This window comes from Aethalodelphis obliquidens, unplaced genomic scaffold (genome assembly GCF_003676395.1).
Source record: "Aethalodelphis obliquidens isolate GAN/ISIS:26980383/991018 unplaced genomic scaffold, ASM367639v1 scaffold1, whole genome shotgun sequence".
Classification (NCBI taxonomy): Eukaryota; Metazoa; Chordata; class Mammalia; order Artiodactyla; family Delphinidae; genus Aethalodelphis; species Aethalodelphis obliquidens.
In genome coordinates, this window is record NW_020837945.1 from 2,062,964 (window position 1) to 2,076,832 (window position 13,869).

The following is a 13,869-nucleotide window of genomic DNA, read 5'->3' on the forward strand; positions in this document are numbered from 1 at the left end:
CATGCACCGCAACGAAGAGGAGCCCCCGCTCACCGCAACTAGAGGAAGCCCGCGCGCAGCAATGAAGACCCAACGCAGCCAATATTTTTTTTAAAAGAAGAAAAAAGAAAAAACTCTAACCCCCAAAGGTTATATATTATATGATTCCATTTATGGAACAGTCTTGAAATGACAAAATTATAGATGTGGAGAACAGTTTATTGGTTGCCAAGGGGTAAGGGGCATGTGGGGGTAACGAGGGAGTGGATGCGTCTGTAAAAGGGCAGCAGGAGGGACCTGTGTGCATGGAATGTCGTGAGTCTGGACGGCACCAGTGTCGGCATCTGGATGTGATACTGCGCTAGAGTTTTGCCGGACGCTGCCACTGGGGGAACCTGGGTAAATGTTACCAGGTCCAAGCTTGTACTGCTTGCCACACACAGGCCAATAAATCGAGGGATGAGGTGTTGGGGCAGGAATAGCGACTTTATTGGGAAAGCCAGCAGACAGAGGAGAGGATGGACTAGTGTCCCAAAGAACCGTCTTGCCCAGGTTTGGATGCTAGTTTCTTTAATAGAGCAAAGAGGGGGAGGTGAGGAGGTAAAGTTATAAAGGCCCTAAGTTGTTGCAAATATTTCCTGGTTCCAGCCAGACTCCCGGAAGGGATGTGTCAATTTCTGCTTTCCTGCAGCCATTTACAGGTGGGCCTGGTCAGGGTGTTTCTGGTGAACTGAAGAAAAGGTATTTTAGCTTAAGCTCATGCATGGGAGGCAGGGTTCCCAGAGATGGGCCATTATGTTTACCTTAAGTTATAGGCAACATCCTTCTACTGATTAACTTGTGGCAAAAGCAGTAGAACATAAAGATTAAAGTAAAAGAAAGATCCAGTATGAAGTCAGGTTTGTTTTTCCCTATTACATAAAGGGTGCATGGGAGCTCTACATACAACTGCGTATGAATCTACACAGTCTCAAAATAGAAGTTTGATAAACTCAACCGACTTGCAAGATGTAACACACGAGTTTCCAAAGAATCCACCAGGTACACTGTGTATTGCTTTTACCGTTCCACAGCATGCCAGCTCCTCTAACCGCACCTCCTTCGCTCACCAGATGTTCAGGAACATCGCCACGGGCAGCGCTCGGCAGGGCAAGGCAGAGTGGGCCTGAGCCTCTGGGGCAGGTGTTTCCTTACATTTAACCAAGCCTTCCCTAAATGGTAGCCTCAGGGGAGCAAATAGTCCACAAAAGGGAAATAGGAGTAGTAATGATTATGTGGAGAAATAATCTCCCTCATGAGTCATAGAGGAAGTGCCATATAAATTTTTTTCTACTAAATTAATAAAAACTTGGTTGGGGGTGGGGGGAGGCTGAGGAAGGTGAGGGTGTGGGAAAGCAAGCAGCCCAGCACACCTGGACAGTGGCTTCTCTGCCTTGGTGGATTCTCTGAGATGCCACCTTTTTAAACAGCAGTAGCACCCTTTCATCCTCTGACCCAACAATTCCATTTCTAGATCTCTTTAAGGAAACAGTCTCTCCCAAACCTTTATGGATAAAAACACACGTGGCAGCGTTGTTGGCAGTAGCCAAAAATTGAAAACAGTGAAAATAAATAATAATGACTATGTTATATAAATTATGCTGTGTTTATTTGATGAACAATTATGTCACCATCAAAATAGTGTTTAGAAGGTGTTTATGATAGTCTGGAAAATCGTATAATGTTGATGTTTTTGTTTTTTGTGGTACGTGGGCCTCTCACTGTTGTGGCTTCTCCCGCAGGCTCAGCGGCCATGGGTCATGGGCCCCCCCGCTCCACAGCATGTGGGATCTTCCCAGACCGGGGCACAAACCCGTGTCCCCTGCATCGGCAGGCGGACTCTCAACCACTGCGCCACCAGGGAAGCCCTAATGTTGATTGTTAAAGTGGATTCCTGGATCATAAAACTTTCTTCCTTGCCATGACGATGATTGCTACTAGCACTGTTTTTCCCCTCCTTATTGGCGTGGTACCTTTGATGAAGTACGCTGAAAGTCGGAGGAATCCGCCACTCCCCAGCTGGAAGAATCTTGGAGGGATAGAATTAAACAGGTTGAAACTGAGGCTTTAGCAACAGAGAAACCGACAGTCAGTGCCTGCCTGTTATCATCTGAAACCTGGATATCTTTAAGGCCTTTGGACCTTTTTAAAGTCTCTGGAGCCTTTTAAAAGGAATAAACATTGGCTTTTAAAAAACTAAAAAAAAAAAAGTCTTTAACAAACATGAAGGTGTGATATGATCACCACTACATAAAAGTAAAAAAAAAAAAACAAAGAAAGAAAAACTATTTCAAAAGAGATTGGATGGAAATGCATCCAACTGTCTTGCCCTGGCGGTGACTTCGCCCTTTTTCCACCTTATCTGCATTTCCACTTGTCTGTAAGGAGCCCGACTGTATACAAAAAAGAACAGAGCCGCACTGCACCGTTGGCTAGGTAGCTGATTCTGAGCAGGATACTTGGTTTTCTTTCCTTTTCCTGAGCCTCAATTTTCTCAGCTGAAAGCAGGGATCGTGATAGAATTTTCCCCTCCAAAATATGTGTGCTACGCAATTAATTCCCTCAGAACCTTTGAGACAGGTATTCCTATCTCCATTTCACAGATGGGGAAGTAGAGGAACAGACAGAGGAAGTGCTCACCCCGTGGCAGCTCAGAGAACAGCCCCTGGTGCTGGGCCTCTCCAGGAACACGGTGAGTGCGCTCGGGAGCTCCCAGAAGCCACAGCTCCGGGAGGTGGCGCCTCACCTCATCCCATTTTATCCGGGAGGACCCGAGGCACAGCGGGTTAAAGGGCAGAGCTGGGGGACAAACCGGGCGGAAGCCCCAGCCCACCTGCCCTCCTCGTAGTCTCAATAATGGGCTCAGGTCACTGTTCACTGTTACTGGCTTTGTGCATCACTTTCCACATTTGTTTGTCTAGACACAGTATCCTCTTCCCAGGTTTTATTCTGCATAATGTGACTTAAATAATTAGCAACAATGAAATCAAACCTGGCACTGTGGATGGCATTTCCGGACATTCTGTTCAATGCTCCTATTTTTAGCTCAGTTGCTTCTTTCTTGGCTTTCTGACAGGCTGGATTCTCGCCCTCTCCTTTCAAGCTGAGGTTATCCCCCAAGAGGCCTTTCCATGCCCAAACCTCCCTGGGTCCCTCACCTGGGTCCCTGCCGGATGCGGACAGAAGGCAGGGGCAGGAATGACCGCCGTGCAGGAGGGCCCCACACGGCCTCCCTCCACCTGCTCCACCAGGGGGCCGCCCTCCTCCCCGGTGGCAGAAGTCAGCTGTGGGAGCAGGGCTCGTGGCTCTTGTGCCAGCTACTGGCACACCTAATACCGGGGGCCGGGGGCAGAAGAGAGTGGTGGGTGGGAAGGCTGAGCCGCCCAGAATGCCAGCCTCCAACGACACCAAGCTCCACGGGCATAAGCAGGAAGGGCGGGGTCAGCTAACCCAGATCTCCGGGTGTGTCTCTTCCCCCATAATCCTCCGCTCACAGTGGCCTGCGTGGTGACTCAGACTCCAGCAGCCACGTAGAGTGCCCCAGGCCCCATGCCCGCAGCTCGCTCTGATTCAACTGCAGCTGGGCAGCCCTGGCACGGGTAGGGTCCCGCCTCCAGGACCCGCTGGGGCCTCCAGTGCAGCCTGAGCAGGAAGTGGTGGGAAACCGACACCATCAGGCCCTCCCTCAATGAGTTGGGGGATCAATGTGCAAACCTCACAGTGTGGGGTGCACGGCTCCCAAGCAGGCCTGGTGGCGGGTTGAGCCCACGGAGATAGTGAGCTCAACGACAGTCACCGTTGCGCGCCTGGTCCTTGCCCCCCTCCCCCACGCTCTTCCTCCTCTTTCTGGGGCCACCGACAAAGAAAACCCACCTGCACCAAGTCTGGCTCACACCCGACCTGACCTAAGACGCAGCCTGATCCGTGTCATGAAGGAGGCGTGCTGCCCTAAAGTCTGAGATAGACGCATCCATGGCCTGGTCACTGAAAAGCAGTGCTGACCAGGAACTTGGCTGGCTCAGAAAAATCACGCGTAATGAATGCTTTGTTTTTTTATTTCAAAAAAAATTTTTTTTTGGCCTTGCAGCTTGTGGGATCTCAATTCCCCGACCAGGGATTGAACCCATGCCCGCAGCAGTGGAAGCACGGAGTCCTAACCACTGGACCACCAGGGAAGTCCCCAAATGCTTTGTTTTGAACATCAAGAGTACTTAATAAATAGAAAACGCTTTTTCCCCTTGAATCCTTTAATGAATGTGGAAGCAATATTTGAGGACCATGGCCCTGAAGGAGGCCTGGCAGTTGGCATGGCCTGGCCGCCCTCATGTCTCTGCCAGCTGTCCCTGACCGGACAGGCCAGGAGCTCCAGAACAAAGGTGACAGAAGGCGACAGAGCTGGGCCCACACAGTGTCGGTGGTGAGATTGTCAGTGTCTGTCTGCCCTGCTCTTGCCACAGCTGGCACAGAGGCCCCAGGTAGGTTTTCTGAACGAGGGGCTCGCTGTTGTCTCTGGGGTCCTTGCTGCCGTCTGGGCCCCAGGGCTGCTTCCCCAGGCCCAGCGGCCACCTCTGACCCCCGGCTCCTCCTTGCCCCTGCCCTTCCTTTGCAGAGATTTCTACAGACCCAGGCAGCCAGATAAGATGGCAAGGGCGAAGGAAGATACGCTGTCCTCCCAGAAACCTCAGACAGGGCATGTTCTTTCTTCAAGGCTACTGCATGGAGGAAAGGAGTAGACGGTTGTTTAAGATACAGCTTCAGGGACTTCCCTGGCAGTCCAGTGGTTAAGACTCCACGCTTCCACTCCAGGGGGCACAGGTTCCATCCCTGGTCAGGGAACTAAGATCCCACATGCCGTGGCATGGCCAAAAAATACCCGCCAGAAGACACATCCTCATGTCGGGAGACACAGAGAAAGGCTGGCTCTGTTGGTAAGAGGGGCGTTGACTCTGCCTCTTAGTCCGTGGCAGAACCAGTGCAAAAGCAACCATATTCACAGCCCAACAAGATGATCAGTAAGGCGGACGTGAGGGAGGCATTTCCAGCATAGCTACAGGGACAGGCACCACCTCTCCACGTGGCCCTGGAACATTCACAAATGCCGACCGTACACTTAGCCACGGAGAAAACCTCAGTAACTTTCCAAACTGTAGGAAAATACAAGATTTTCTGATCATAATGCAATAACACCAGAAATTGATAACAAAATAAGGAAACAGAAAATGCATCCTACTTGGAAATCTACACATTTTTTCCTAAACAACTTGGGTCAAAGGGCAAATATAAAGCCAACTGCACAATTCCTAAAAATCAAAGATAATGAAAGCACTACATGTTAGGACCTGTGAGCAGTGCTTCATGGAAAACACATCGCCTTAAATTCAAATATATCAATTTTTAAAAGAGGAAGAATGAAAACAAATGAATTCATCACTGAATTAAAAGATTAGTAAATGAAAAACAAAAATAACTGATAGGAGAGAAGGAAGGAGTTACCAAAGAAGGTATACAGAATGCCAACAAACACATGAAAGGATGCTCAGCAGCACTAATCATTAGAGAAACCTAGAGGTGAGGGATAGGGAAGGTGGGAGGGAGACGCAAGAGGGAGGGAATATGGGGATATATGTACATGTATAGCTGATTCACTTTGTTATACAGCAGAAACTAACACCATTGTAAAGCAATTATACTCCAATAAAGATGTTTAAAAAAAAAAGGAAGGAGTTAATAAAGACAAAAGAAGTGAGAAAATAGAAAGCTGTAGAAAGAAATAATCTGGCACTTTGGAAAAAGTAAGTAAGTGACTAGCTAACTGGGTGAAGGAAAAGGGGAGAGAAAGTACAAATACACAAAATAAAAATGACAAAAGGCGAGAAATAACCACGGAGACAAACAATGTCTTTAATTTAAATGACTAATTTGTACTAACTAATTTAAGCAACTATTTGTTTAAAATAAAATTTAAACCATGATGAAATTTAATTTTCTAGCAAAAAATTGACTCATAAACATAGGAAGACCAAACAGATAATTTCCAAATAAGAAATAGAAAAAGTAGTTTAAGACCCCCCCGAATCCCACCCAATCAGACAGTTTCCCAGGGAAAGTCTACCCATCTTTAAAACTACTCCATAGCATAGACAAAGAAGGAAAACTTACAGATTTTTTTAACTGAAGAAGTGTACTATTGATGCCAAAACCTGATGAAGACTGCACACAAAGAGAACTCAGTGTAACTTACAAATATCAATGCTAAACCCTTAAATAAAATATTGGCAAATAGGATCCATCAACTCTCTTTTTTTAAATTAATTTATTTTTGGCTGCGATGGGTCTTCGTTGCTGTTCACGGGCTTTCTCTAGTTGCGGCGAGCAGAGGCTACTTTTCGTTGCGGTCCATGGGCTTCTCATTGTGGTGGCTTCTCTTGTTGCGGAGCACAGGCTCTAGGTGCGCAGGCTTCAGTAGTTGTGGCGCACGGGCTCAGTAGTTGTGGTGCACAGGCTTAATGGCTCCGCGGCACGTGGGATCCTCCCCGACCAGGGTTCGAACCCGTGTCCCCTGCATTGGGAGGCAGACTCGTAACCACTCTGCCACCAGGGAAGTCCGATCCATCAACTCTTAAAGAATAATCTATTACCAAGTAGAGTTCGAAGCCAAAGTGAAAAAGCAAGTTAATATTAGAAAATCTATTCATATAACCCATAATGTTAATAGATTTAAGGATAAAACCCTTATGATTATCTCTATTCATTCAGAAAAAGCATTTCCCAAATTCATCAGTCATTCTTGAAGTTAAAAAGAAATGCTTCATAAGATAGGAACTGACGGATTCTTCCTTAACTTAGCAACAGTATAACATTATACTCATATAAATACCAGCCCCAAACTCAGCCCTGTACATAATGAGGAGACTCTGGACTTCCTCCCGTTAAAGTCAGAAATAAGACAGGACTCCCCAATACCATTACCCCTGTGTAACACTGAACTAGATACCCATCATCAGCGCCATCAGGCAAGAGAAAGAAATCAGAGGCATAAAAACGATCACTATTTTGGAAATCAGATTCAATAAAGAATCCATTTTAAATGAGCACGAATAATAAGAGAGTTTAGCAGATTTCTTTTAAAATTAAAATAAGGACTTCCCTGGTGGTGCAGTGGTTAAGAGTCCACCTGCCGATGCAGGGGACATGGGTTCGAGCCCGAGTCTGGGAAGATCCCACATGCCGCAGAATGGCTAAGCCTGTGCGCCACAACTACTGAACCTGCACTCTACAGCCTGAGAGCCACAACTACTGAGCCCACGTGCCACAACTACTGAAGCCCGCGCACCTAGAGCCCACACACAGCAACGAAGACCCAATGCAGACGAAAGAGTAAAATAAAATAAACTGGAGCAAGTTAAAAAAAAAGACCCCCCCAAATAAATTAAAAAATATTAAAATTAATAATATATTAAAATTAATCAATATTGTGTTAATATACAGTAGACTTCATATATGTCTATAGTGATCGGCAGATTGTGTGTGTGTGTGTACCGTGTAGAAGATATGGGAGAGAGAACCTCACAATAGCAACAACAAAAAAGATAAAGTATCTGTGAATACCTGTAACAAGGAATGTGCGAAATACGCATGAGAAAGACCTTCAAAGACCCCAAAGTTGATTTGCATGCTCTTGGCTGGGACAATTGGCTCAACATCGTGGATACGCCAATTCTCCCTAAATTGACTTCTAAATTTAATGCAAGCCTTATAATTAAAAGTACCAACAAGCTTGTTTCTCTGCTTCTAGAAAAGCTGATTTCAAAAAAATGATATGAAAACTAAACAAAAGAGGACAGCCAGGAAAACCCCGTAAAGAAGAGTAACGAGCAAACCCTAAAGCACCCTCGTAAAGCGTTCCACGAAGCCTTAATAATTAAAACGAGCGCAAGGGACTACGTGCTGCCCACAGAACAGCGGAACAAAATTAGAAAATCAGAAATAGACCCAAATACGTATGGGGATTTAGTATGTGATAAAGTTGGAATTTCAAATCAAAAGGTAAAAAAATGGACTTAAATGAAAATCGTTTGGAAGTGTAAGGAGAGACTGAGAGGCACTGAATAAAGAAATACAGATTGTACTTTGGTTCTTTTTATAACTATTTTCAGCAATGGGGCCGAATTAGTGCAACAACACAAGCAAGAAGGCTTTCCTGTTCAATTATCTGCCGGCTGCCCTGTGGCCGCCACACCGCCCGGGCTGATTCTGTGTCTCAGGGGATTCTCATTGAGTGCAGTGATTTTTAAAAATACCATCTATTAGCAGGTGCTGTGTGCTAAGGGATTTACATACGTGTATCTAATTGAATCCCAGCCACTGACAAAATAGCTCTTATCTCCATTGTATCATTTTGGATCTATTTATCAAATAGAATCAATACCAATTATAGAGCTTCTGGGAGGCTTATCAGATATTTGAAAAAGAGTCATCAAATAGACAGACATTTAATAAATTATGTTGGGACAACTAAGTACCCAAGTAGAAAAAGATCAGATTAAATCCTCGCCTCAGGGAGATCAAAAATTTACACGTAGAAGGGACTTCCCTGGTGGTGCAATGGTTAAGAATCCGCCAGGGATTCCGTTTGATCCCTGGTCCGGGAAGATCCCACATGCCGTGGAGCAACTAAGCCTGAGTGCCACAACTACTGAACCTGTGCTCTAGAGCCCGTGAGCCACAACTACTGAGCCCGTGTGCCACAACTACTGCAGACTGCCTGCCTAGAGCCCGTGCTCCGCAGCAAGAGAAGCCACTGCAATGAGAAGCCCACGCACCACAACAAAGAGGAGCCCCTGCTCGCCGCAACTAGAAAAAGAAAGCCCGCGTGCAGCAACAAAGATCAATGCAGCCAAAAATGAATGAATGAATTTTTAACAATGTACACGTAGAAAGTGAAACCACGAAATCATTAGAAGAAAACACAACAAATTTCTTTATGACCCTGGAGTGAAGAAGGCCTTTCTAACATGTGTCAAAATCCAGAGACCAAAAAATAAAAGGTTGATGAATTTGGGTAAAAATAAAAACACATGCCTGGGAAAAGATATCATAAGCAACGTCAAAAGATAAAAGACAAGCTGGAAAAAAAATGGTAACATATATCATAAAGGGCTAATCTTCCTAATATACAATATATAAAGAGCTCCTACAAACCAAGAAGAAAAAGGAAGACCCAATAAAAAGAGGTGAAGACGTGAACCCCTCCCACGCCAGTTTGTAGGAAGTAGGTCCTCAGGTTACCCATAGCTTTTGCCCAACTTGGCCACCAATTGAAAGTTTCCGTGACCCCCTCCTGGGTCCAAATAATTTGCTAGAGTGGCTCACAGAACTCAGGGAAACACTTCTTTTCATTTACCAGTTTATTAAAGGATATGATAAAGGACACAGATGAAAACCCAGATGAAGCGATACACAGGGCGAGGTCTGGGAGGGTCCTGAGTACGGGGGCTTCTGTCCCCGGGGAGTTGGGGTGCATTACTCTCCAATTATGTGGATGTGTCCACCGAACTGGAAGCTCTCCAAACCCACACTAGTGGGATTTTAGGAGCCTTCCTTCCATCAGCGTGACCGATTATTAACTCCATTTCCAGCCCCCTCCTTCCTTAAGAGGATGGGAGGCAGGGCTGAAAACTCCAAGGTTCTCATCCTGGATTGGTCTTTCTGATAACCTGCCCCGACCCAGGAGCCACCCAGAGTCACCTCATTGGGACAAAAGATGCTCCTGTTGCTCTTGTCACTTGGGAATTTACAAGGGTTTCAGGAGCTCTGTTCCATGAACCCAGGACAGAGCCCAATATAAATTTTCTGTTATCTCACACCCATCAAACTGGCAAAAATCCAGTCTGACAACACACTGAATGGGTGACAGGGTGGGAAACTGGCCTCCCGTGCAATGCTGGTGGCCTCCCGTGCAACGCAGCCACTTCTGTGGGTGTGGACTCGCAGTGTCCATCAAAATGACAGGGCCTTCAGCACCATCGGGTCAGACCGCCAGCTGCTCAGAGGAGGGGTGTGGCCGCCGGGCCTGCCTGTCCATGGGGAGTAGGGGAAGGAGACACGAGTAGACAGGCCCTGGGAGACTGGGACCTCTCCATGCGTGCTGGGTTATAGGGCGAGTGCATTAAGTACTCAGAAAAACTGGATTGACTGTATTTAACCTTTCCTCTCATTTAAGAACCCTCCTGGAAATGGAGGGATTTTTCTCATCTGAACTTTACACGCAGACAGACATCCCACTCAATAAAACTGGGTGGGTTTGGGGTTCTTTATAATAAAGCGATGTCTTAAGGACTGTCTTTAAAAGCAGGCAGGCCCAGGGCTTCCCTGGTGGCGTGGTGGTTGAGAGTCCGCCTGCCGATGCTGGGGACACGGGTTCGTGCCCCGCTCCGGGAGGATCCCGTGTTCCGCGGAGCGGCTGGGCCCGTGAGCCGTGGCCGCTGGGCCTGCGCATCCGGAGCCTGTGCTCCGCGGCGGGAGAAAAGCAGGCAGGCCCCTTCCTCAGCGGCGTGGCCCCTGTGTCCCTGGCAGAGGATGTATGGTAACCACGGCAACTGCTGCAGCCGGCCTTTCTCAGGCAGCTGTCACTTCCTGCTGTCACTCACTGGAGGGTCCTGGGCCCAGGGGCCCCTCACTTCCCAAATTCCTCGCCAGCCAGTTTGCTCAGGACTCACTTCCACCAGTGGAGGTTCAGCCTAGGGGCCTTTGGGCTCTTCAGACTCCCTCCAGGCAGCCCTCCTGAGAACACAGGTGCTGGGAGGCCGTGCACGTTGGGGAGATGGTCGGCTGACACCCCACAGCCTGTCACGGCCTCTGCCGTGGACGCTGCCAGGCCAAGTGTGCACGTGTCCAGCTACCCTCCAGCCTGCGCTGGCTGCACAGATGACGCGCTGGCCCTGACCTTGTCAAGCTGCAGAGCAGGTCAGCACGGACCTGGCTCTGTTCTCACTGTGGGCAAATGACTCCCTCCTTGTTTAGGCCGCTGTTAGGGTTCCCATCACTGGCAGCTAACGCCATGAGAGTGGGCTCTGCTCTGTGATGTCTAAGTACTCAGACAAGGCACCACCTGCCGGGCTTGGGTGCAGGGCATGGCTGGCTGGGGCCCCGAGGTGACGGCAGGGTGCTCTGGGCTGCGCTGGTCACGGCAAAGTCCTGCAGGAGAAGGCTGGACTCAGACCAGAGGGGCCGCTCTGAACGCAGAGGTGCACAGAGACAGCTCCTACCTGAGAGGAGCCTCCGTCCCCGGCCTGGGAGCTGCAATCCCAATCCACACGGTGGCCCATACCCTGGCGCCTTGCAGGATTGCCAGAGCCAGGTCCTGCAGCCTAACCTGAGGCTGGGACTCGCCGGGAGCCACTGGGGGCGAGATGGGAAACGGGATGTTTGACGCGCTTGGTGCACTTGGGTGGGAAATGGGCCGAACGGCAGCCTCCGCCCTGGCAGCCCGGGGTCCGTCCTGGTGCCGTGCACCCGTGCAGACCCTCAAACCCGCTCGCTCGGCAGACACCCCTGAGATGAGAGAAGCCGGTGACAAAGCTCAGGGCGGCAGCATTTGCCCCGGGGGGGCGGGCAGCAAAGGGAAGGTGGCAGGAGGCGGAGTACATGCTGATTCCAGGGCCCTCGGGAGAGACCTCAGGGATCGATCCTCCCAACACCACCCAGCACCTGGCCGGAGCCGAGGTCATGCGTTTTTAAGTGGCCATTAGCCTGGGCCACCCCTAAGCGGGTTGTGTGGCCGCGGACGCGCCAGCTGCGCGCCAGGAGGGCCCTGCGTGGCTGCAGGATGTGGTTTCACCCCTCCAGAAACAGGCCACTGTGTTTATCCTCGCTCTGTCCACGTCCCCACATGACTTCTCAACCTTTGCTGGCAAATCAGGTTACGAGTGAGAGGAACGCTGGGCCTGGGACACAGTCGAGTTCCCCAGGTTAACCTCAGTTCCTGAACTAACCAGTCTCACTCCCTGTACGTTTGTTAATTCTTAATTACTCTTGGGGTCCTCAGGTTCCCCTTGTTTGAACATAGTGTTAGTGATGAGGTGCTTCCCTGATTTAAATGATGATGGTTCCAGCCAGTTCTGGTTTCAGGCAGCGCACTGGCCCGGGCCCTCAGCGGGGTTCTCGGGTTCTGTCCCTGGACAGTCAGTCACCCCACTTGTAATTGGCCTGTCCTGAAAATCGGGCCCAGGTGACTCACTGCCCATGACCGAGGCGTTTGTTTCCGAGGATGTGGGACTTTCAGGGCTAGAACCAGGACAGTCTCAGGAACACCGGGACGGTTGGTCCCTGAATCACGAGAGAGGCACCGCCTCAAGGCGATCTAGCCACGCGACTCCGACAGGTCTCCTGTGCTGACAAGGCATGGGGTGGGAATGGGACCCTGAGACTTAGGAGGGAAAAGCGCACCAGACCTGCCCGCAAGTCGTGAACTCCAAGCTGCCCCGAGCTCTGGGCCGGCAAAGCAGCCTCCCTCTCCCGTATGAGAGAGAGCACCCACCCTTCCCTGGAGGCCCGCAGAGGCCTTCCCTGAGTCAGGCGTCCCCCAGCTGCCACCAGTCCTTGATTCCAGAACAGCCACGAGGGCCAGGCCTGAGCCTAGCCTGAGCCCGCCCAGCCCGAGCCTGAGCCCAGCCTGAGCCCAGCCTGAGCCCTGCCCGAGCCCAGCCTGAGCCCTGCCCGAGCCCAGCCTGAGCCCAGCCCGAGCCCGGCCTGAGCCCAGCCCGAGCCCGGCCTGAGCCCAGCCCGAGCCCGGCCTGAGCCCAGCCTGGGCCCAGCCCGAGCAGGGGAACGCGGGCTCTGCTCGCTTCGGTGCACCGTCTGGCTCCCGCGTGGGAGTGGTCCTTGGGGGACTGGACAGTAGGGGCAGGGGTGCAGAGCGTAAGGCCGGGGAGGGAAGAGGCTGCGGAGCTGGGCACTCTGCCCCAGAGCTCGGGATCACCAACGTGCTGGGTGGGGTGTCTGGAGTGCTCCTGACGTGCTGTGGACGGGCTGCCCAGGGGCATGGCCATGGTGACGCCCTGTAGCACATGGAGATGCCAGCACTGCCTGGGCAGGGCGTGGAGGAGGGGCCTGGAGGCTCAGGAGGTGAAGAGTTCTAGCAGATTCACACGTGTGGTTGGAGAACCCGCCATCTGACTAGTGCTCTGAGGAAGGTCAGAGGTCCCCCCCACTCCACTAAGGCAGAGGAGATGCAGTAGCGTGGGGCCCTGCCGTCGTGGAGAAGCTCAGGTGGCCGCCCTCCACGGCCAGTATGGTGGTCGAGGATGCTTCCACCAAACTCAGCTCCCCGGTGGCAGCGGGAACAGCCCCACAGGAAGGTCGCAGCCCAGGACCCTAGGATTCTGCAGTGATGCCATGCCTTCTGCATCAGGGAACTAAACGCTGTTTGCAAAGCGGGTCTTGGGTCCTGGTACCTCCTGATGGCCTCAGCATGGGATGTCAGGTGTGACCGGAACCGTCCTTCCCAAGCTAGGTGCTCTCAAACCACTGGGTCACAGGATGGGCAGGGGCAGCAGCGTCTGTCCCAAGAAGGAAATGGGATGTTTGGTATCAAGCCTGAGCACGAAGAAGTTACACAGACCGTGGTCCCGCCCCTCGTGTCACCTCTGTCACCCTGACACCTCCCTCTCAGCCACACCTTGCCCCTTGGGGGTGTCCCCTAAGTCCCGAGACGCTACTAGAGGGAGCATCCTGGGTCTGATTCACGAGTGGCTCAGCCTCGTATCACGGCACCAAAGGAACATGCCCAGCGACTGCAGCCCAGCCCACGCAGGTGGCCCTGAAGACCAGTGGGCAGAGATTAGAGAGATC

At 50.6% G+C, this 13,869-nt stretch overlaps 1 long non-coding RNA gene across 1 annotated transcript; it reads right to left on the minus strand.

Moving 5' to 3' along the window:
* Positions 1–1,933: 1,933 nt before the first annotated feature.
* On the minus strand, positions 1,934–3,784 carry LOC113607465 (uncharacterized). Its single transcript, XR_003427957.1, has 2 exons — positions 3,011–3,784; positions 1,934–2,047 (listed from the first exon to the last, which is right to left on the minus strand). It is a non-coding gene; the product is annotated as an uncharacterized LOC113607465 (long non-coding RNA).
* Positions 3,785–13,869: the final 10,085 nt, after the last annotated feature.